The sequence below is a fragment of the Bufo bufo genome, chromosome 1 (genome assembly GCF_905171765.1).
Source record: "Bufo bufo chromosome 1, aBufBuf1.1, whole genome shotgun sequence".
Classification (NCBI taxonomy): Eukaryota; Metazoa; Chordata; class Amphibia; order Anura; family Bufonidae; genus Bufo; species Bufo bufo.
Window position 1 is genome coordinate 176,714,736 of NC_053389.1, and position 25,334 is coordinate 176,740,069.

The window sequence follows — 25,334 nt, forward strand, 5'->3', positions numbered from 1 at the left end:
ATAAGTAAGTGGGAAAAGAGGGCTTATTAGCCATTGTGTGGTGAAGTGAGAAAATTACAGCCCTTTTTGATGTGTATTAGTGGCAAAAAAAGTTTTATTTGCCAATCAGCGGTGCAGTTACTGTATATGTTCTAAAGCTTTTTGGCATGTATTAGTGGCAAAAAAATGTATTATTTGCCGTTGTGTGGTGAAGTGAGAAAATTACAGCCTTTTTTGTTGTGTATTAGTGGCAAAAAAGTATTATTTGCCGTTCAGTGGTGCAGTTATATGTTCTAAAGCCTTTTTTGGCATGTATAAGTAGGGCTTATTAGCCGTTGTATGGTGAGATAAGAAAATTACAGCACTTTTTGGCGTGTATTAGTGGCAAAAAAAAGTACTATTTGCCATTGGTCGGTGAAGTGAGAACATTACAGCCTTTTTTGGCGTGTATTAGTGGCAAAAAAAAGTATTATTTGCCATTCAGCGGTGCAGTTATCTGTTCTAAAGCCTTTTTTGGTGTGTACTAGTGGGGAAAAAAAGTATTATTTGCTGTTCAGCGGTGCAGTTATATATTCTTAAGCCTTTTTGGCGTGTATTAGTGGCAAAAAAAAGTAGTATTTGCTGTTGTGTGGTGAAGTGACAAAATTACAGCCTTTTTTCGAGTGTATTAATTTCCTCATTACTTTCTTATTTGATCTAACAGCATGTCAGACAGAGAAATGACAGGCCCTGCACAGGGGAGGGGCAGAGGCAAAAATATTTCTGGTGCAGGCACAGGTCGCAGCAGCGTAACTGGGCGTGGCAGCAGGGGTCACTTCAAGAGTCCTGAGCTCCCGGTGTCATCTACCAGTCGTGTCTTGACCAGCAACCCAGCGGTTCTTAAATGGTTGGCTCGGTCATCCACTTTGTCCCAAGTGACATCAGACACCCCCAGCCAAGAGTCGGTGGGTTTGTCAGACACACCCCTTAGTTGGCATGGCCCGGGAGCAGGCCCTGTGCCCTCACCTGTCCTTAACCTGCCTCTGTCCTTTTCTGTTCCCTCAGCCAAAGAAGTATTATATGCTGTAGGCTCAGCTTTACTGTACAGCGAGGACGAGCTACTAGAGGACAGTCAGCAGCTACTGCCAAGCCAAGATCTGGAGGAGACATCGTCCGCTTCCTTCGATAGGCGGGCAAGTAGTGATGAGGAGAGTGGCGTGGGAGCTGGTGTTGTGAGCAGTCAGGCTCCTAGTTCAGAGACCGTTGAGGACATCAGTGACGTGCAGACAGTACTCGATGATGATGTAACCGATCGCAACTGGGAGCCAGGTCACAAAGAGGCTTCATCATCATCGGGAGAAGTGGCAGCTTGCCCGTGAGGCAGAGGTGGAGCCAGCAAGCTGGTAGCGTGGCTGGGAGTCAGCAGGGTGGCAGCAGTGGATAGTCGGGAGCCAAACGTCCCTGGGGTAGACCACCCGCTTTTAAGGTGCCTACCTGCCCGGAAAATAGTGGTGCAGGGGTTCACGGATGCAGAGGTGGTAGCAGTCAGTTAGCGAGGAGTGTTGGGGGTAAAATCACTTACTCGGCGGTGTGGCAGTTTTTTGTTAAGCCACCGGAGGAGGTGAGCATCGCCATTAGCCGAATCTGTGGGCAGAAGGTGAAGCGTGGCCAGGGTGCCAATGTTGGCATCATGGCCCTGCATTAACATATGCAGCATCACCATAAAGTGGCCTGGGAGAACCGTGGTTCCTATGTGGTGGTCCAGCCTGCCACAGCAACTGCTGCACCACCCAGTGGCACACACCTGATTTCAGGCAGTCAAGGCTCCACCACCTCAGCCGAAGGGAGCCGTCTGTCCTTCTCATCATCTACTGGTCCTGATGCTCCTGCTCCTCACCCTCCTACTCCTCATCATTCATTCAGTCAGCAATCGATCACCGAAACGATTGCCAAGAGACAACAGTATGAGTGCACTCATCCAACAGCGCAGAAGCTGAACGTGCTCCTGGCCAAGTTGCTGGTGCTGCAGTCCCTCCCTTTCCAAGTGGTGGACTCTGCACCTTTCAGAGAACTGATGGCTTGTACTGAGCCGAGGTGGAGAGTCCCAAGCTGTCATTTCTTTGCCAAAAAGGCAGTACCAGCCCTGCACAAATATGTAGAACATAAGGTGGGCCAGTCCTTAAGCCTGTCGGTGTCTGCCAAAGTGCGCGGCAGCGCCGATGTGTGGAGCTTTAACTACTGTCAAGGACAATATAAGTCCTTTACGGTCCACTGGGTAAATGTGGTTCCTGCTCAGCCAAACCAGCAGCTTGGCCAGGTGACGCCGCTTCCGCCTCCATGTTCTCACGCCGTTGGTCCTGCGACAATGTCAGCCTCTGCCTCCTCATCCTTCATCGTGTCCTCAGCCTCCACTGTGGGAAGAACATGGTGTCAGTGCTGCTTCAAGGAGAGCTGAGCCATGCGCCCTGCATGGGGCACATGTTCAATCTGGTTGTCAAGCGGTTCCTGAAGTCTTACACCCATCTGCAAGACATCCTAAAAATGGCCAGGAAACTTTGCATGCACTTCAGCAACTTGTACACTGCCAAGAACACCCTCCTTGAGCTGCAGCGGCAGAATGGCATCCCCCAACATAGGCTGATATGCAATGTTTTTAATGTGATTTGCAGTAAATAAATTTGGATCAAATTGAATTTTTTTCTAAAATTCTGCGAACTGGCTGAATAGAATTTTTGAGAAATTCGCTCATCGTTTTCACCATCTACTGACCTACCTAAACCTGATATCTCCCTCTGAGTGTGTGACACTACCATAAAGCCTAGGCAGCATGCTCACTGTGTTGGTGTTGATCTTTCCTTCACTCCCTATATTCAATTAATTGCCTCTCATGCCGCCTGCCCCCCCAAAACATCTGTAGAATTTGTCCCTTTCTCAACAAAAACTCTCATTGTTGCCCTGATCCATTCTCATCTGGATTACTGCAGTTCATTACTAATCGGTCTCCCCTACACTAAACTCTCCGCTCTCCAATCTATCCTCAATGGAACAGCCAGGCTCATCTATCTATCCAACCACTACTTTGATCTCAATACCCTGTAATTAGGATTCGATTTAAACTGCTCATTCTCACTTACAAAGCTCTCTACAGTGCTGCACCCCCCTGCATCTCCTCCCTCATTTCTATCTACCACCCTACACGAGCTTCACATTCTGCAAATGATTAACGACTAACATCCACCATAATCCAAACCTCTCACTCCCATCTTCAAGATTTCTTCCGAGCTGCACCAGTTCTCTGGAATCCCCTACCCCAAGTAAATAAGTTAATTCACAACATTCACAGTTTTAGGCGCTTTCTAAAAACATATCTATTTAGGATGACCTATCACATCCTCCAATCTAACTTTTCCCCACTCACACACTTCAGCATCATTCTTCTGACCCTGATCCATCATAAAACACTATCCACTACACCCCATGCACTCAGGAGCGCTACAAATATCGGCTGGTGACTTGCTCAAGCAGCCTTATATATACTCTACTATTGTGTTAAGATGGCCGGACCATTGTACAAAACAAACACTTTTTACCTTTTGTGTCACTGCTGTCGCCTCAAAGACTGTAAGCTCTTAAGAGCAGGGCACTTTTTTTAAAATTGTTGACCTGTTTGTTGCTTTTTTATCGCATATTAACAACTTATATGTATATATATGGATGGCTTTCTGGATATCAAATTTGGAAGTCACTCCATATATTCTACTTACTATCCCAGATGTTTACCTTCCTCTTTGGACTTTTAGCATGGCAGTCAGCCACATCATCAATTAGACCAAAGAGACCCCTTTGTAGTGACTCTTCTGTGGACATCCTTATCTACACCTATCAAGAGAACAATAGAATTGGCATACTTTCATCCTTTTTTTACACCTACTATTATACTAGCATAACATCTGCCCCTCACAGCAGCACTAAACTAACAATTGGTTGCCTATCAACATAGCAGTTTTATCTCTCTGTGCTGCCTGCTACAAAAGGGCAGGATAATGTATTTAATGGTCAATGGCATAGTACTGAAAAACAGCCAAAAATTGTAAAAGAAGCTTTTTCTATGTATATTGAGTTTAAAAAGTACCCATTTCTAACGAAAGGGGATGTATATTGAGTTTAAAAAGTACCCATTTCTAACGAAAGGGTCCCTTTAACTCATTTCTTACATCATCACTAACATGTACATTTTGTGATGACGCCCATGCCATCACCCACTGACAGATGACTGTGATAGACAGCTGTGATTTCTACGATCCTAGCCATTTCCTCATTTCTACACTGCAATTTATGTAAATTAACATGTACAATATATCTTATATCATTGTACTAATACTCATTATAATCCTTCTTTAAAAAAAAATTTAAGTACAAGGGAAACTAAGAAACTTTGTGATATATCAGAGAAAAATGTTTCTCCACTTATCAGCCTCTTCTCCTGCTCCCCCTCTGTTTTACAAACTTACTGCTTAAACTCATCTTCAGCAAAGACAGGCTGCCTGTTCACTGTAGGATCAGAGTATATCTGCAGCCCATAGAAGTCTATAGAGAAGGGAGTGGGCGGAGAAGAAGGGAAGGGCTGCTGGAGAGAGACACAGACAGTGAGACAAAGACTTCTGCGGGTTTGTAAGTGATTTACTGTCTCATTTCACTGTTGCATTCACGTGTCCATGTTGCTACTGCTACTGAGGGTGTGCTATAGAGACTAGTGATGGACGAACATTTGCCGGGACGGTTTGCGAACGCGATCGCGTGAACACGATCAAATGTTCGCGAACCGCAAGTTCGCGGCGGGTCCCATTCATTTTAATGGCAGGCGAACCTGAAAAACTTTCAGCTCATATTTGCAGCCAAGAAATATTAACTAGAAGTGCACAAATAGTCCTACAACATGATGTCACGCCAGTGACAGGTTTGTGAAGGTCTGAAAGAATATCTGCACATTAGTTATCTGACAGCCTCTTTTGGTTTCACTTTGTCTGTGTGTTGCTGGTATGTCCACACCTCTTGTTCAGGTGTGGATCATGTGACCTTCACCTCCCCCTATTTAGTCTGCAGATAGCGACATTATCTGCGCTACATCTCCTGTGTAACGTTTCGCATCCCAAAAATATCTGTGACATCAAGTTTACTTTTTCTGTAGACGGTGTCCGCTGCGGACAGTGACATTAGCTGCGCTACATCTCCTGTGTAACGTGCGCACATCCAAAAAACATCAGTGACATCCAGTGTACTTTTTCCATAGACGGTGTCCGCTGAAGACAGTGACATTAGCTGTGCAACATCTCCTGTGTAATGTTTCCACATCCCAAATACCTGTAACATTCCCTGTAATTTTATATTAGCCGCTGCTGACGTCAACGACACTATCTGCGGTATTTCTCCTGTGTAACGTTTCCACATCCCAAATACCTGTGACATTCCCTGTAATTTTTTATTGGCCACTGGTGACATCAGCGACATTATCTGCGGTATTTCTCCTGTGTAACATTTCCACATCCCAAATACCTGTGACATTCCCTGTAATTTTATATTAGCCGCTGCTGGCATCAGCGACATTATCTGCAGTATATCTCCTGTGTGACGTTTCCACATCCCAAATACCTTTTTTAATTTTTTTGCGCATACACTTTCAAATCCTACACTACTGTACGTGTGACATACTTTCAAGCATATATAACCAGTAAGGTATAGGGAAGTGGCCGTGATGCTGATGGTGCATGCAGAGGCTGTGGCCCTGGCCACGTTGAAACTGTGCCTGCTGCCAGAGCACAAGAAAAACAATCATCCAAGATACCTAGCTTCATGTCCCAGTTTGCAGGGTGGCGCAGGACAACGCTCTCAAAGTCAGACCAGTGTGACCAGGTGGTCGGTTGGATTGCAGCAGATAATGCTTCTAGTCGGTTAAGCACCACCATGTCTTCCACCAAGTCCTGTTGAAGTAGCCAAGAGTCTGGTCAACACAATCCTTACCCTGATCCTCCTTCCTCCCACCATGGAGAGTCTTGCCAAACAAGTGAACCCACATTCAGATATTCCGAGGAGCTCTTTTCAGCGCCATTCCTTCGTTTGGGCCTCTCAACAAGCCCGCTTGAAGGGGGACATGAGATCTTGTGCCCTGATTCCCAAACTCTTGAGCATCCACAGTCACAAGATGATGACGGTGGGGAAAGGCAAATAGTGTTTCACAAGGTGGATGATGATGATGAGACACAGTTGTCAATAACTGAGGTTGTTTTTAGGTCAACAAGTCAGGAGGATGAGCAGAGTGAGGAAGTGGAAGAGGAGGTGGTGGACGATGAAGTCACTGACCCAACCTGGGAAGGTGGCAAGCCAAGTGAGGACAGCAGTACAGAGATGGAGGGATCCACAACACCGCAACAGGCTGGAAGAGGCAGTGGGGCAGCAAAAGGGAGAAGGCGGGCCACACCAAACAACAGGCCCGCAACTGTTCCCCGGAGCACACCTTTGCGGAAATCTCCCTTGCCAAGTTGTAGGTGTTCCGCAGTCTGGTGCTTTTTTGAACAACCTATTAAAACAACAAATTGTTGGTAAGATGCATGACATCATATAGAAACCCGAAAGAAACCCCGTAGGGACACACATACACAAAATATATAAGGCTTAATTAGGTAATTAAATACAAATAATTACAACGACACATGATTGAAGACAATAATCTAAAAAAAGTAAAGCAGCAATACAGATAGTGTTGCGAGAAGTAGCTCACATGCTGACTGGCGCGGTATAAGATCGCAAAGCTTTTTTGAGGAAAGTGAGGACAACAAAAGAATTGTAATTTGCAACCTGTGCCATACAAAAATGAGCAGGGACATGAACACTAGCACTCTCACAACCACCAGCATGATCCGCCACATGGCATCAAAGCACCGTCTTAAGTGGGCTGAATGCCTGGGTCCACAATCTGTGTCTGTGGGTCACACCACTGCCTCCTCTTCCCCTGTTTTACGTGCTGGCCAATCTCCTGTCGAAGGAGCAGGCCCGTATGCCTCCCACCCTGCACCTGGACTTTCGCAAGCACCATCAGCAACCACAGCCACTTCCGTGTCCTAGCGCAGCATACAAATGTCCTTACCCTAGGCTTTTGAACGCAAGCGCAAATACCCAGCTACCCACCCACAGGCCATAGCACTAAATGCCCAACTTTCCAAATTACTGGCCCTGGAAATGTTGCCATTTAGACTTGTGGACACTGAGGCCTTCCGCAGCCTGATGTCGGTGGCCGTCACTCGTTACGCAGTCCCGAGCCGCCACTATTTTTCACGGTGTGCCATGCCCGCCTTACACCAACATGTGTCCCGTGACATCACCCATGCCCTGACCAACGCAGTTACTGGGAAGGTCCACTAAACCACTGACACATGGACAAGTGCTTTCGGACAGAGACGCTACATTTCCCTGACGGCACACTGGGTGAACGATGTGGAGGCCGGGAGGGAGTCATACCCTGAGATGGCACATGTGCTACCGACGCCAAGGATTGCGGGCCCTACTTCCATCAGGGTTTCCGCCACCACCTACGTTAGTGGCTCCAACCCCCACTTCTCCTCCTCCTCCACTTCCACCTCAGAATTATCCTCTTGCAGCACCAGTCAGCCATCAGTCGGTAGCTGGAAGCAGTGTAGCACTGCAGTGGGGAAGCGTCAACAGGCCGTGCTTCAGCTGATCTGCTTAGGTGACAAACCGCACACCACCACAGAGCTGTGGCAGGGGATAAGAGATCAGACTGAGCTGTGGCTCTTGCCACTCAACCTAGAACCAGGCATGGTTGTGTCTGATAATGGCCGTAACTTGGTGGCGGCTTTGGAGCTCGGCAAGCTCACACACATCCCATGCCTAGGCCACGTCTTCAACTTAGTGATTCAGCGGTTTCTCAAAACCTACCCCAATTTGCCTGATCTACTAAAGAAGGTGTGCCGCGTGTGTGCCCATTTCCGCAAGTCATCAACAGCTTCCAATGGTCTGTCAACGCTGCGGCAGCGCTTACAATTTCCAGCTTACTGACTGTTGTGCGACGTGAGCATGCACTGGAACTCCACGTTCCACATGTTGGCCAGGCTTTGTGAGCAGCAGAGGGCAGTAGTAGTATACCAGCTGCAACATGGTCGTCGCCTTTCCAGTTAGCTTCTGCTCTTTATAAGCGAGGAGTGGGCATGGATGTCTGACCTCTTTGAGGTTTTAAGAAACTTTGAGGAATCAACACAGATGGTAAGCGGCAATAACGCTATTATCAGCGTCACCATCCCACTTCTGTGTCTACTCAAACACTCGCTGCTCACAATTAAGGCCGATGTTTTGCATGTGGAAGAGATGGAAATGGTGGAAGACATTACACAGGGTGATAGTCAGACCACTCTCAGTTCGTCTTCTCAGAGCAAACTGGATGATGATGAGGAGGAGCAGAAGACTGTTGCCTCAGCTACAGAGAGTAGTACCTATGTAAGTTTAATTCCATCTGTTCAGCGTGTATGGGCAGAAGAGGATGAGGAGATTGAGAGTCATCCTCCTGATGACGACAGCGAAGTCTTGCCTGTTGGGACTCTGGCACACTTGGCTGACTTTGTTAGGCTGCCTTTCCTGTCACCCACGCGTTTTACGCATTTTGGACAACACCGATTACTGGTTGTTCACCCTCTCTACCCTCGCTACAAAGAGAACTTCTCTGCTCTCATTCCTGTGGTGGAGAGGATGAGCAAAATGGTGCAATACCAGAAGGACTTTGTGGAAAAAGTGCTTAAAAAATTTACAGCTGACAAAGCTAGTGGCAGAGTACGTAGTTCCTTGGGCAACCGAGGAAGGGAGACAAGGGGAACACACAGCAGTTCCAACAGAGGCAGGGCAACGCTCTCCAAGGCCTGGGACAGTTTCATGACACCTCGCCAGCACCCTCACCCTGATGCGCGGCCTAGTGTCCGAAGGAGGGAAAAATTTGGGAAGATGGTGGAGTACGTAGCAGACTGTGTCAGCGTCCCTTAATGATCGCTCTGTGCCTTACAACTACTGGGTGTCCAAGCTGGACACATGGCACGAACTGGCGCTCTACACTTTGGAGGTGTTGGCCTGCCCTGCCGCCAGCGTTTTGTTAGAGCTGGTATTTAGTGCTGCTGGGGGCATAATAACTGATAAGCGCATCCGCCTGTCAACTGAAAATGCTGACAGGTTGACTCTTATAAGAGTGAACAAGGCCTGGGTTGCCCCTGACTTTTCTACTCCACCAGAGGAAAGTGGCTGGACATAAAGGCACTTTAAATGTGTTTTTATAATGTACTGAATACACTGTATTCCCATGCACCACAAAAAAGGGTATATGGTTCAATCTTTCTTTTCTCGTCCTCCTACTCTTTCATCATATCAACATGCTTATTAGTCTGCCCTTGCTCCTAATGTTGTAGAGGGTCAGCTCACCAGCAGGCCCTCACCTACAATCTTTTAGACAGTCAGCACACCTGCAGGCCCTTGCATATAATGTTTTAGAGGGTAAGCTCACCAGTAGGCCCTCGCATATAATGTTTTAGAGGGTAAGCTCACCAGCAGGCCCTCATCTACAATCTTTTAGAGGGTCAGCTCACCTACAGGCCCTCGTATATAATGTTTTAGAGGTTTAGTTTACCAGCAGGCCCTCATCTACTTTTAGAGGGCATTTTTTCAATGGTCAGCTCAGCAGCAGGCACTCGCCCATAGTTTTTCGATGCTCAGATCAGCAGCAGGCACTCGCCCCTAATGCTTTAAAGAGTCAGCTCTGCAGCAGACCCTCAAACCTAATGTGTTAGATGGTCAACTCAGCAGCAGGCCCTTACCCGTAATGTTTTAGAGGTTCACCAGCAGGCCCTTGCTCCTAATGTTTTTGAGGGTCACCAGCAGGCCATCAATCATAATTTTTCAAGGGTGTATGATGCCCTCCTTTTTGTGTAATAAAGGGTGTATTGGAGTGCTGGTTCCTTTTAATTTTTGGAAGCCCTTTCACTTAGTGCATAGACTTTATGAGTGTAGGAGTCCCACTACCTGAACAATTGTACCACAATGTGAATGAGGCCCTCCATTATGTGATATGCAGGTTGTATTGGAGTGCCTCTTCCTTGTAATTTTTGGCAGCACTTACACTTTATATACAAGTAAATATACAGGAAAGAATGTTTCCTAACAATTTTTCCTCTAAAATTGATTTCATCTTCGGTTTTGTGCGTATTATTATCAGTCTGTAAAAGTGGCGTACTACTTTGACAACATCGTTCCCAACAGCGACCTGGGAGTCCAAGATGCATCCAGACATCCTCCCCATACTGTTCCTGAACCATTACGGTGGTGTTTCCATCAATTTCTGACCTTTTCATGTGAACCAGACACCCTCCCCTCTTCAGAGCAGGGGGTGCCTGGTTTAATGCTCGGGTTCTCCCATTGACTTCCATTGTGCTCGGGTGCTCATCCCGAGGTGTTCGACCCGAACACCCGAGCACTTTGGTGCTCGATCAACACTAGTATTTGGGGAAAGTGATATAGCAGCAATATATGTTGGGCAACATACCTTTATTAATGGCACATCCCCTTTAAAAGCACATATCATAAAATCCACAAAATCAGTATGGGACACGCCAGGTAATTTAGAAGAAGCTGAACAAGTCAGCATTAAGTAGATTTCTTCAATTCTATTATTCATATTATTTGATAAATGAAGGGTGAAGTATGTTGGGTTATAGTAATCTATCTTGATTTATAAAGGATTATGAAGCTATTAACATCCATATACATAGCATTACTGTATGCAAAAACCCTGTAAAGCAGCACTTTGAGCTTCTGAGAATCCTTTATATGGACCAGTTTACAGTCAACAGATGACAGCTCCATGAGGCACCATATGCTCTCCTATAGACAATGCTTCTAGGGGAGAATTCCTTAATATTAAAGCATGCAATGGAATGTGGCAGTTTTTTTTTTTATCTTCAATGATTCTCTTTGAATCCATGGGCTAGGGTTAGACTAGAATGAAGAATTCCAAAAATTATACTTATAGGTTTTTTTGGGCTTTGTAATGCCATTTTAGTACAGATTTACTCTTTCTTGCCTTTTATCTTGGCTTGAGATGTACAGTACAAGATGACCAACTTTGAGGAAAAACTGTTTTGTAATACTCTGTTAGGAGATGTATATGCTGTGTCTGTCTTACAGCATGATGTGCATTGCATCTCGTTGAGGACTTTGCAAACATGTTGCAATATCGTATTAAATTTTTATAGTGAGAAATTGAACCTCAAGCATATTTAAGAAAAATTAAAAGAGGGGAGGGGGCACATCTGTATATTTGACAAAGACAACTGGGTGTAACTGGAATTTTTTAACAGACGGAATGGATGAAAAATGTAACTGATTTTCTTTTTGTATTTGTTGTGCTATTTCTGAAACAACAGATCCATGTAGATGAGCAATAAATGACATTACCAGATACAAAACTCACGTACAGATGCAAGCATAGAAGTAGATATTACGCTATTTGAACATCTGTGTGTACATAGTAAAATTGTGTTTTATGGTATTGACATTTCTAATGCAACCAGATACAAAAAGTGTAATGATAATCTGGTACTTAGGGAAGACCACTTATCAGTTTACCCTCAAGACTGAGTTCTGGTAACCTACCAACTTCTTGAAATCTAAATGAATCACACATAAGGAGTATTTGTGCTTTCCTCCACTGATATATTGTTAACATTCTGTTCAGATATTTCTGTTACTCCTCCTAGAAATTTCCCATTACCATTCCCGTTATCACAGCGATCTGTCCCTACTAAGTCTCAAAGTCAGCACTGATTGGACGGGGTCAGGGTGTATTTCAGAATTCCTAGGTAATAAAATAGACATGTCAGGAGAGCTGACAGGTCCTCTTTAAATCAGCACAGGATCGAAACATAGTCGGCCTTCTTTTTCAAAAGTATGGTTTCACAGAATGCTTTTCAGGAAAAAAAAAATTGGTGGCCTTTTTGACAAATTTCAGCCAACAGTGGGTTTTTGTGTCATTTTTTTCTTTGTATTTTATTGTTGTTTTTTATTTTTGCAATTGTGAAATCTTGTTGTGAAACCTTCATGAAAAGTAGGCACTCAGGGATGGAATTAAACAGCTGACCTATGTGGTTTTTTTAACAGAAGAGAGGTGTTTGCTGTATAAAAGAGGTAGAATGAAGTACCATGGCAGTCAGATAAGTGTTTAATTATCCATCAATATCCAGTGTGGTCCAGGTATATATTACATGCAAATTTGTTTAGGTCATATAGACCTTCCTCAGCTCAATGAATCAACGTAGATATGAATGTTGGAGATGGTCAAGCATTCATATCTACAGTGAGCCACAGATCCTCTGAGCTGAGAAAGGTCTATGACTGACCAAAACGTCCAATTATAAGTGGCTGTCAATTTTCATGTTATATATACCTGGCCCACACTGGATATTGATCCTATAATTAAACACGTTTGATTGAGGAAGGCTTATTTGAGCGCCGTGGTACTTTATCCTGTGTATATTGGCTATGTAAGCCCTCCCCGGGGAAGTGCAGGAGTCATTTAACAGAAGATTATCGACGAGAGGTGCTTGATATATATCACACCATTGTCTTTTCTATCGAAAAAAATTTCAAGGCAAAAATGAGTGATAAAAAAAAGTCCACCAAAACATTCTTTCCAACAATGTATGCTTTTCATGGCATTTTTACAATCCCAAAACAACACATAAGGTCATGTGTGAATGAAACCTAAAATAATCTGTTTTTGATGCCCATGGCCACTAATAAAATCTCAGTTTTGGGATGATAACATTGAATTGTGATTGGGTGCAGTGGGTTACATAGCTAGTTTTCTTTATTTTGCCATCCCATGTTTAGTACCCATTATCATAACTGTAATAGGATATAATCCTAAAAACCAAAATGTTTATTTTAAATGGGAAGAACTGCACTTATACCTGTAATGACCTTTGTGCCCATGCAGGGGTTAAGTCTCTGAGGACCTAAGTCAATACAATGTTTCTGACTCAATTTGAACATAAAATGTACTGTGAACTAAATGATTCTGTTGCCACCAACTGAAATGCTACCTGCTGAGGAGCAATTATCCAAAGTGCTTCTCCGAATAGATGAAGTTGTGAGTCATTTGGATTTGTAGAGTTGTTACATTTCCATATTGCCCTAAACTCTGCATTGCCATCTATTAGGTGTGATTGACAGGTACGTAGAATTAATGCACAAAAGTTCAATCCTGTTGAGAAGCATTAAATAGGACCTTTAATGGGTCCAAACATTATAAACTAAGTATCAGGATACGTAGGGCATAGTGCAGGGATCTAACTGCACTAACTATTTTTTCTGGGCCCTGCTCCGTTCGCCTGCCGTGCTCCCCGTTGTATTCTCCCACCTGATATGCTAAATAATAGCATCGGCGCAATGGGGAGGAGAAGCAGTCTTTCTTCGTGGGGGTCTCCTTCTCCCTGGCTGTAGAGCAGCGAGAGCATCACAGCCAGGGAGAAAAAAAAACTCGCCTCACCTTCTCCCTAGCTGTGATTGGACCTAGCTACTGCCAGGGAGAAGGAGACGCCCACAGAGAAAGACTCAGTCTCCTCCTGATTGTTCCAATGCTACAATTATCATACCAGGCGGGAAAATACAACAGGGGCCACAGCGGGCGAACGGAGAAGCGCCCAGAAAAAATTGTAAGTGCACATTTAACATCTACCTAAGGCCCGTACACAGTGTAATTTGTCATGTATTTGTTCATCTAAAGTTGTACTTTCCTAATTTTAATATCATCTTAGAGCCACTTTTTTTTTTAATTATCCATTCATATGTAAAACTGTAGAATTCAAAGAGGTTGTATTTTGTTTTTCTCGTGAGTGTACTTGTTAGCTATTATTACAGATTCAAATGAGTCACCAACTGTTATGTCTTTGAAAGAATATTTGTGCAGGGCTAGAAAGAGAGATAGGTGGAGCAGGTAGCTCCCTAGAGCACCACTGATTGGTGGGAGGTCAATTGAAAGACAAAATAAATGAACAACACTCTGGAAGCTGTGCACAAGTTGCTAATAATGAGGTAGGTGGTGGTATAAGCACTTATCTCTAGTGAGTTGAGGGAACAGCATAGACTTCATACCAATTGTAATCAATTACAGCAAAGCAGCTGACTGAAGAGAAACTGTGTTTCCTTCATTAGATGTATGTTCCTACAAGAAAAAGTGTCTGTGCCTCTTATATTCTTGCCTGCCTTTTGTCAGTAAGCTGATTTTAAGTCTGTCTATCCTCACATAAACTATTCATATCCCAGCTGTTTCAAGCTTCACAAATCTTTCTTTAGATGCCTTATACCAGTCCAAACCAGCAGATTTAACGGGATCATTGTACTTACATGATGCACCCAACTAACTGAAGGGCAAGTGTCCAAAATGTCTTGTATAAAAGCAAGAAAGGTCCAGCATCAGGAGGGATCCTGAATAAAATCCCAAACTTTATGCCTTTGACATGTATAAAATCCAGACCAGGAAGCCATTCAACAAGGCTTATAAAGTACCTTGCATGGACTATAAGTTTGGATTTAATCAAGGTCTTCCCTGATGCTGGACCTCCCTTGTTGTTGCACATTTGTGAAGATTTCCAGTTTGCCAGACCATGTGTGGACACTGTAAGTGGATGGAGGGTTGACCATTGTGTTTTACTAAATGTCATGTATTTCACTGCATACAGAATCTATCCATTCACAGCCGTTGGTTTGTCAGTTGTATTGTCTTCTTTGTTTTTTGAGGTATGGTCATAGTTTGTTCCTCATGTTGGTTTATTCTATTCCGAAAGCAGAATAGCTATCTTTGACTTTACAAGTCACTTTAACTATGGTTCCCAAAGTAGTAAGTTTTCCATAGTTCCTTATATAATTATCCTTTGTTCCTCGAGTAGCATGGTTATCCCGAGATTCTTATGTTGCATAGTCACCCTTGGTTTCTGAATTTCATGATTATCCTTTCCTAAAATAGTAGTCATATCCTATGATTATTCTTAATTCCTCATACAGCATGTTTATCCATGGATGCTCCAGTTGCATAGTCGCCCTTAGTCCCTGAAGTTAGTTGTATCACTCCCTTCTTCCTAAAGTACTATGGTTTGTGCATAAATCATTTGATTTCATTTTTCTGTAACTTTGTTTTATTGCTTATGCAACAACCTGACTCACCTGAAATATGTATGAAATGGGAATTGAGACAAGAAACAATGGTATTTTTTCAGGAATCACTGTCATTTTTTTGTAACAACATAAGCTAAAGGTTAAATTCTATTAATTTGCAGCTGATTTAATATATTTTTTTGTTTTCACAATCCAAGCTTGTTTTTATCCAGTTTAATCTAATGAGTCCATGGTAATGTGGCATTGTTCAGTATTATTTTATATTTGGCCACAAAGGTCTGACACGGTAATAATTCATTTAGTTTTATTGCTGTCTTAGAGCCAATATCCATAGTTGCACTGGCGACAGATTAGCATTTTGAGATGCGTTCCTAGAAATGAAGCATTTATGATCAAATCATCAAATGATTGCACGGTAGAACAAGCAATTTATCATAGGCTAATGTGTTGTTTTAGTTGGCAGTCAGAGTTAAGCTGGGAGGAGCAATCAATGAGCATGTGTGCTATAAGGAGATTGTTCCATGGTAGCAGCTGGATCATAGAAAAGCCAAGTTTTTTCCAAAAACTAGAACTTTCAATGATGACATTGTTGCAGAGGTGACAACTGCTTTTAAAGTGGCAAAACACATTAGTCTAAAGCCTCATGCCCACAGCCGTATGTGTTTTACCATCCACAAACTGGGGATACAAAATACTGATATCGGACGTGTGCATGCCGCATTTTTCTTGGGTCCAATAGTAAAAGTGCCTATTCTTGTCAGCAAAATGGACACGAATAGAACATGTTCTAGAATTTGTAGGACGGTTACCCAGAAGCGGGCAGCACGTGGATGACTTCCATGTGCTGTCTGCATTTTTTGCGATCCCATAGAAATACACAGGTCTGCGTTCGAACCACAGAAAATGCGGATCGGACACAAACCCCAAAAATAGGGTTGTGTGTATAAGGCCTATAGTTAATGAAAAATGACAATTTCAACTACATCAGACATTCAATAGGTGAAATTTAACAATAAACTACCATTTTAGCTGACCAGTGACAGACCATCATCATCTTAAAAGAAGTCGGCCATGTTTGAAATTGTCGTTCAATAGTTAGATGAAAGATCATTTAAAGAAAGATTTTTCATGGACAAAAAATCTTTTTTTGAAATTTTTCCCCCAGAAAGATCTTTCAACCATTTTCTGGTTTCATTAAACATATATGGGGAGTTGTAACAATTGTAACCACCAATATGGACTAAAATGTGCATGGCCATGCCTGCAAAATGATCACTCACCAGATTGTTCAACTGCAGCTCAACTATCAACCTAGGTCTATCTAATGTGTATGGCCAGCTTTAGGCTCATATATATAATGTCATACAGTATGTGAACAATCCATAGGCAGGAAGACATACCTTGCCACTTAGTAACCATGTGAACGTGGGCTATTTGGCCAGTATTGGCATCAGTTTTGTAAGCCAAAGCCAGGAGTGGAACCGACAGAGAAAACGCAGAATAGCAAGATGTGTGCCTCATCTGTGATTTGGACTCATTCCTGGTTTTGGCTCATAAATACTGAACAGTACCCACAGAAGGATTATTGTTATTACAGGACCCACACAAATACGCTAAAGAGTCATCACAATTTGCTGCATACAGATGTGCCACTCACAGAAACAAATAATTAAAAACCGCTTACGTGGATTGTTTTTTTACTTTATCAATTCCAATTTATTCCATTCATTATAGAGAGAAAAGAGGGGTTCTTATACCAGAGATTACAATGATTCATTTTTGATACCCAAGACAGAAGGGACTGGTATTTGTTTCCTCGTCAAGCCTTTTCTATGTTCAGTTCGCTGACAATGCAGTACCAACCAAGGTTGGGCCCTCTTTGAGGATCCCATAATAGCACCATGGTCTTCCTCTATGGTAGATAGAGCTTTGCTTTGGTAACAGTGACCTAGGGTAAAGCACCTAAGGGCTGCTCAATAGCGGCAGGGGACATAGGACACAGGAGACTGGAACCATCAAACAGCGACAGTCTTTACTTGCTTGTCATGTCACAATCACAGAGAGTCTTCTATTACAGCCAAAACTGCTCATGCACACGACCGTATATATTTTGCGGTCTGCAAAAAAAACGGATGATGTCCGTGTGCATTCAGAATTTTTCAGAACCGAACAGCTGGCCCCTAATAGAACAGTATTATCCTTGTCTGTAATGTGGACAATAATAGGACATGTTCTATTTTTTTTGCATAACGGACATATGGACATACAGAAACGGGATGCACAAGGAGTAACTTCCATTTTTTTTGCAGACCCATTGAAATGAATGGTTCCACATACGATCCACACAAAAAACGGAATGGATATGGAAAGAAAATACATTTGTGTGCATGAGCCATTGAGCCCAAACTCTGGGGTTGCATTGGGTGCACCACAGTCCACCACTTCTCTTTCACTAATGGCTTGTTGCTCCTCAGCTCTAAACAAAAGTTCTAGTCTTTCAATTACCATCAGACCACCAACAGTTCTTTGGGACTGAGTCCTCGCTTATGCTCAGGTCGTACTGGCTTTCACACATGTCGGTGCTGCCCCTCAGTAATTCTGCTGGTGGGAAATTCAGGACTATGGGGGAGATTTATCAAAACTGATTTAAAGGAAAAAGTGGCTTACTCGCCCATAGCGCCCATAGCAGCCAATCAGGAGCTCTGAAAAATAAAAGGTGGAATCTGGTTGCTATGGGCAACTAAGCCAGTTCTACTTTACACCAGTTTTGATAAATCTCCCCTATATCTGCCGCCGCCTGGAGTTCTCCCAAGTGGGTCACGTGGCACATACACCTCCACAGCAATTCCTTCCCTCCCCACTATATCACTAGCTAACACACTGATTTATGTTGACGGATTCGGCCATTGATGGTCCGCACCGCAAAAAATAGTGCATGCACTACTTTTTTGTGGCGCGGAGGCACGTACAGTAAACCCACAGAAGCACTCCGTAGTCCTTCCATGGGCCTCCGATTAGTGCCTCCGTTCCGCATCTCCCGGATTGTGGACCCATTCAAGTGAATCAGTCCGCGATCCGTGATGCGGGATGCACACGGCCGGCGCCCGTGACCCGCCTTATGCGGGCCGCAATACGGCCACGGATGGGCAACGGCCGTGTGCATGAGCCCTAAATAGGTACATTTTAGGGTGTATCCCTCCCTACAGTATATTGGTGAGAAACAAGGTGCTGGAGCCCACCTAGTGTACCATACTGACGGTGACTGTACAATTACAATAAAAGGTGAGTTTGCTGATGTTTAGTGATAGTTGACTTTTTGGTAAAGAAAACCTGCTTATTAGGCATCATGCACACGATCGTTGTGTGCATCCGTGTCCGTTGTTCCGTTTTCTGTGATTTTCTGCGGACCCATTGACTTTCAATGGGTCCGTTGAAAACTCGGAAAATGCACCGTTGTTCATCCGCGTCCGTGATTTGTGTTTCCTGTCCGTCAAAAAAATATGACCTGTCCTATTCGGCCATTCACCTGTATATACAGAATACACCCCCCCAACATGTATAACCCGCATACTGTGGAATAACTAATGTGTCATTTGCTGAAGTGACTACACTTTCCACATAACGAATAGAACTGCAAATGTCATCTCATTCCTGTCACCATGACGCCTCAGATTTAAAATGGGGCTACAAATCTCAGTGTGCCTGAATATGATGGCCTGCCTTCTGTCGCCTGTAATAACCGCCACTTAAATGGGAATCTGTTGCGCTAGTTCCTTGTAGCACCTAAAATAGCCTTAATCTCTAGCAGAAAGCAACAGCTGGAAGATGACTGGCAGAGAGATTCAACATCCATATGCAATTACTGGGACTCTCACAAAACTGTGTTGGGACATGATTCATACCATAATGACTGGAAGGTTTTTAATTCTATATACTGTAATAGAGCTTGAGTTCCTGAGCAGAACATCTATTCAGATCTTATCTCCATTACTGTCTGTTAGGCTACATGCACACGACTGTATGTGTTTTGAGGTCCACAAATTGCGGATCCGCAAAAAAAACGGATGACATCCGTATGCCATCCGTTTTTTTGGCGGATCCATTGTAACAATGCCTAAAACGTACAAGAATAGGACATTTTCAATTTTTTTTGCTGGGCTATGTAACGGACATACTGATGCTGACAGCACACGGTGTACTGTCCGCATTTTTTGCGGACCTATTGAAATGAATGGGTCCGCATCCTATCCGCAAAAAAAACGGACACGGAAACAAACAACATTCGTGTGCATGTAGCCTTAGTCGGTTTTAGCACTGTCGTGTGCATGTAGCCTTAGTAGGAAATAGCAAGCATAGAGCAGACAATGGCTAACTAATATGGTACACGAGGTGGACTCCAGCACCCTGCTTCCCACTGATGTATAAGGGGAAACCACTTGAAAGTACCCCGAATATGTACCCATATAGGCAAACCTTGAACCAGCCCCGACTTACCTGGTGCCTAGAGGATCACACAATATCCTCCTCTTGTGTCTCCTGCCGTGCCTATGTTCTGCACTAGGCTTTGTTAATTTAGCTGACATGTTTTTTTTTTGTTTTGTTTTTTTTTGGACATACTTTGTACTTTCTTGTACTTTTATTGGACCCCTGATCAACTCAAATGTGTGGGGAAGGTAATGTTGCATGTTAGTTATATCATGTTATGAGGCATTTCAGGTAATTTATTAGCTTGTACTTCCAGGGAGTTAAAGGAACAGGTTCACATGTGAGCCACCCTATTTGAGGCAAAAACTCTGCCTTAGGGCTCATGCAGAGCTGTCTGTAATGCACAGGCACCGACCGTGGGGCAGCCGCATGCGGATCGCGGAACCATTCACTTGATGGACCGCACCGCAAAAAATAGTGCATGCACTACTTTTTTGTGGCGCGGAGGCACGTACAGTAAACCCACAGAAACACTCCGTAGTCCTTCCATGGGCTTCCGATTAGTGCCTCCGTTCCGCATCTCCCGGATTGTGGACCCATTCAAGTGAATCAGTCCGCGATCCGTGATGCGGGATGCACACGGCCGGTGCCCGTGTATTGCGGACCCGCCTTATGCGGGCCGCAATACGGCCACGGATGGGCAACGGCCGTGTGCATGAGCCCTAAATAGGTACATTTTAGGGTGTATCACTCGCTACAGTATATTGGTGAGAAACAAGGTGCTGGAGCCCACCTAGTGTACCATACTGACGGTGACTGTACAATTACAATAAAAGGTGAGTTTGCTGATGTTTAGTGATAGTTGACTTTTTGGTCAAGAAAACCTGCTTATTAGGCATCATGCACACGATCGTTGTGTGCATCCGTGTCCGTTGTTCCGTTTTCTGTGATTTTCTGCGGACCCATTGACTTTCAATGGGTCCATTGAAAACTCGGAAAATGCACCGTTGTTCATCCGCGTCCGTGATTTGTGTTTCCTGTCCGTCAAAAAAATATGACCTGTCCTATTTTTTGGACGGACAACGGTTCGCGGACCTATTCAAGTCAATGGGTCCGTGAAAAAACACGGATGCACACAAGATTGTCATCCGCGTCCATGATCCGCGGATGACAGACGGATCGCAGATCACAGCTTGTTCAGACAGTATATTCTAACACAGAGGCGCTCCAATAGTGATGGGGACGCTTCAAGTTAGAATATACTAAGAACTGTGTAAATGACTGCCCCCTGCTGCCTGGCAGCACCCGATCTCTTACAGGGGGCTGTGATCCGCACAATTAACCCCTCAGGTGCCGCACCTGAGGGGTTAATTGTGCGTATCATAGCCCCCTGTAAGAGATCAGGTGCTGCCAGGCAGGAGGGGCCAGACCCCCCTCCCTCCCCAGTTTTAAATTCATTGGTGGCCAGTGCGGCCCCCTCCCTCCCTCCCCTGTATTACATTCATTGGTGGCCAGTGCGGCCTCCCCTCTCCCCCCCTCCTAATTAAAATCCCCCCCATATACTATGGCCCCAGTTGTGCCCTCATACATATACTATGACCCCAGATGTGTCCCTATACATATATTATGGCCCCAGTTGTGCCCCCATACATACATAACGGTCCCAGTTGTGCCCCCATACATATACGATGGCCCCAGTTGTGCCTCCATAGATATATTATGACCCCAGTTGGTGGCAGCGGAGAGTTCCGATCGGAGTCCCAGTTTAATTGCTGGGGCTCTGATCGGTAACCATGGCAACCAGGATGCTACTGCAGTCCTGGCTGCCATAGTTACTTATCAATTTTAGAAGCATTATACTTACCTGCGATGTCTGTGACCGGCCGGGTGCTCCTCCTACTGGTAAGTGACAGGTCTGTGCTATAGGCAATGCGCCGCACAGACCTTTCACTTACCAGTAGGAGGAGCGCCCGGCCGGCCACAGACAGCAAGGTAAGTATAATGCTTCTAAAATTGCTAAGTAACTATGGCAGCCAGGACTGCAGTAGCGTCCTGGTTGCCATGGTTACCGATCGGAGCCCCAGCGATTAAACTGGGACTCCGATCGGAACTCTCCGCTGCCACCAACTGAGGACATAATATATCTATGGGGGCACAACTGGGGCCATCGTATATGTATGGGGGCACAACTGGGACTGTAATATATGTATGGGGGCACAACTGGGGCCATAATATATGTATAGGGACACATCTGGGGTCATAGTATATGTATGAGGGCACAACTGGGGCCATAATATAAAGATGGGGGCACAACTGGGGGCATAGTATATAAGGGGATTTTAATTAGGAGGGGGGGAGAGGGGAGGCCGCACTGGCCACCAATGAATGTAATACAGGGGAGGGAGGGGGGGCCCGCACTGGCCACCAATGAATTTAAAACTGGGGAGGGAGGGAGGTCTGCCCCCTCCTGCCTGGCAGCACCTGATCTCTTACAGGGGGCTATGATACGCACAATTAACCCCTCAGGTGCGGCACCTGAGGGGTTAATTGTGCGGATCACAGCCCCCTGTAAGAGATTGGGTGCTGCCAGGCAGCAGGGGGCAGTCATGTACACAGTTCTTAGTATATTCTAACTTGAAGCATCCCCATCACTATGGGAACGCCTCTGTGTTAGAATATACTGTCGGATCTGAGTTTTCAGATATAACTCAAATCCGATGGTATATTTTAACATAGAGGCGTTCCCATGGTGATGGGGACGCTTCAAGTTAAAATATACCATCGGATTGGAGAAAACTGTGATCCGATGGTAGAATAGGGACTCCTGACTTTACATTGAAAGTCAATGGGTAACGGATCCGTTTGCAATTGCACCATATTGTGTCAACGTCAAACGGATCCGTCCCCATTGACTTGCATTGTAAGTCAGGACGGATCCATTTGGCTCCGCACGGCCAGGCGGACACCAAAATGACTTTTTCCTTCATGTCCGTGGATCCTCCAAAAATCAAGGAAGACCCACGGAAGAAAAAACGGACACGGATCACGGAACTACGGAACCCGTTTTTGCGGACCGCAAAAAAAAAACGGTCGTGTGCATGACGCCTTATACTGTGCAGTGCAGATACTGGCACCATATACTTTCTTTTAATAATTGTGATAGTCATAGTCATAACTCAATAGAGAAATGTTAACTTGATCCTTATTGCATTAAATACACAGTTGTAGAAAACTTTAAAATGACACCAAAACCAATGAAAAAGTCAAGTAAGGCTACTTTAACACTAGCTTTTTAGCTGGATCCGGCAGGGTTCAGCAAAAATGCTACCGTTACTGATAATACAACCATCTGCATCCATTATGAACGGATCCGGTTGTATTATCTTTAACATACGGATCCAGTTGTATTATCTTTAACATAGCCAAGACGGATCAGTCATGAACACCATTGAAAGTCAATGGGGAACGGATCCGTTTTCTATTTTGTCAGAGAAAATGGATCCATCCCCATTGACTTGCATTGTGGGTCATGCCGGATCGGTCCTGCTCCGCATCCCAGAATCGCAGCATGCTGTGGTTTGCTTTCCGGTATGAGAACGGTATGGAATTCCGTTCTGTTCAGTTACGTTTTGTCCCCATTGACAATGAATGGGGACAAAACGGAAGCGTTTTTCTCCGGTATTGAGACCCTATGACGGATCTCAATACCGGAAAATATTAACGCTAGTGTGAAAGTAGCCTTACCGTCTGCCATAACTGTGCAACTAACACATCAATTGTCAAGTTAAAGATTGCTACGTCTGTATATGCACAACCCTGTGCAGTTAGTGGCTAACAGTAACAGACACAACAAATTGTTCACCTGGTGAAAGCCACACTAGCCCCAGCGATGAGCCAACGAAGCAGACATCACAATGGGGAGCAAGCCAGCGGTTATCTACCCACTAACTTCATCTGTGCTTCCATAACTTAAAGGAAATCTGTCACCTGTTTTATGGTGTCTTCACTTAGGGCCGATCCCTTTAGTAAAAAGCTGGGTCACTTTGTTTAATTGCCCCGGCTGTTTTGCTAAAATCTTGTACTGTACAGCTCTAGCGGATAGTGATGAGTCCTGATTAGTGTTGAGCGAACTTCTGTTTTAAGTTCGGCTTCTAAAGTTCGGCTTCCGGTTAGCGGAGAATCCCGATATGGATTCCGAATTCCGTTGTGGTCTGTGGTAGCGGAATCAATAATGGCCGATTATTGATTCCACTACCACGGACCACAACGGAATTCGGAATCCATATCGGGATTCTCCGCTAACCGGAAGTTAAAACAGAAGTTCGCTCAACACTAGTCCTGATATTCCTGAGCCTCCTGCCAATGATTGTAGCATGGGGGTTGGGAAGAGGTGGGAGCTCATGACCAGACAAGAGCTCAATGGTATGCACTGGAGCTGTTAGGGCTGAGGAGTTAGTACAGCACATAACTGGTGACAGAGTCCCTTTAAATTAGTCGACTTATACAGACGTATATGTTCTATAAGGCATCTTTCACACGAGCGTGACGGATTGGCTCAGGATGCGCTCAGTGAAACTCGCACCACTTTGCAAGCAAGTTCAGTCAGTTTTGTCTGCGATTGCATTCAGTTTTTTCAGCGTGGGTGCAATGCATTTTGTCGTGTTTTTCACGCGCTTGAAAAAAAACTGAAGGTTTACAAACAACATCTCTAGCAACCATCAGTGAAAAACACATTGCACCAGACTGCATCAAGGTTACATCCGGATGCAATGCGTTTTTTACTGAAGCTCTATTCACTTCTATGGCGCCAGGGCTGCATGACAAAATGCAGAATATAGAACATGCCGCGATTCTCACACAACGCAGAACTGAAAAAAAAAAGCGCTAATGTACACAGACCCATTGAAATAAATGGGTCAGAATTCAGTGCGGGTGCTATGCGTTCACTTCTTGTGTGAAAGTAGCTTAAGGCCTCTTTCACACGGGCGTTGCGGAAAAATGTGCGGGTGCGTTGCGGGAACACCCGCGATTTTTCCGCGCGAGTGCAAAACATTGTAATGCGTTTTTCACTCGCGTGAGAAAAATCGTGCGTGTTTGGTACCCAAACCCGAACTTCTTCACAGAAGTTCGGGCTTGGGATCGGTGTTCTGTAAATAGTATTATTTTCCCTTATAACATGGTTATAAGGGAAAATAATAGCATTCTGAATACAGAATACATAGTAAAACAGCACTGGAGGGGTTAAAAAAAAATTAAAAATTATTTAACTCACCTTAATCCATTTGCTCGCGTAGCCGGCATCTCCGTTTGTCTCTTTTACTGTATAGGACCTGTGGTGAGCATTAACTATAGTTCAAGGACCTGGGATGACATCATTCTGGTCATCACATGGTACGTCACATGATCTTTTACCATGGTGAATCACCATGGTAAAAGATCATCTGACGTACCATGTGATGACCGGAGTGACGTCATCCCAGGTCCTTGAACTATAGTTAATGCTCACCACAGGTCCTATACAGTAAAAGAGACAAACGGAGATGCCGGCTACGCGAGCAAATGAATTAAGGTGAGTTAAATATTTTTTAATTTTTTTTTAACCCCTCCAGTGCTGTTTTACTATGCATTCTGTATTCAGAATGCTATTATTTTCCCTTATAACCATGTTATAAGGGAAAATAATAATGATCGGGGCTCCATCCCGATCGTCTCCTAGCAACCGTGCGTGAAAATCG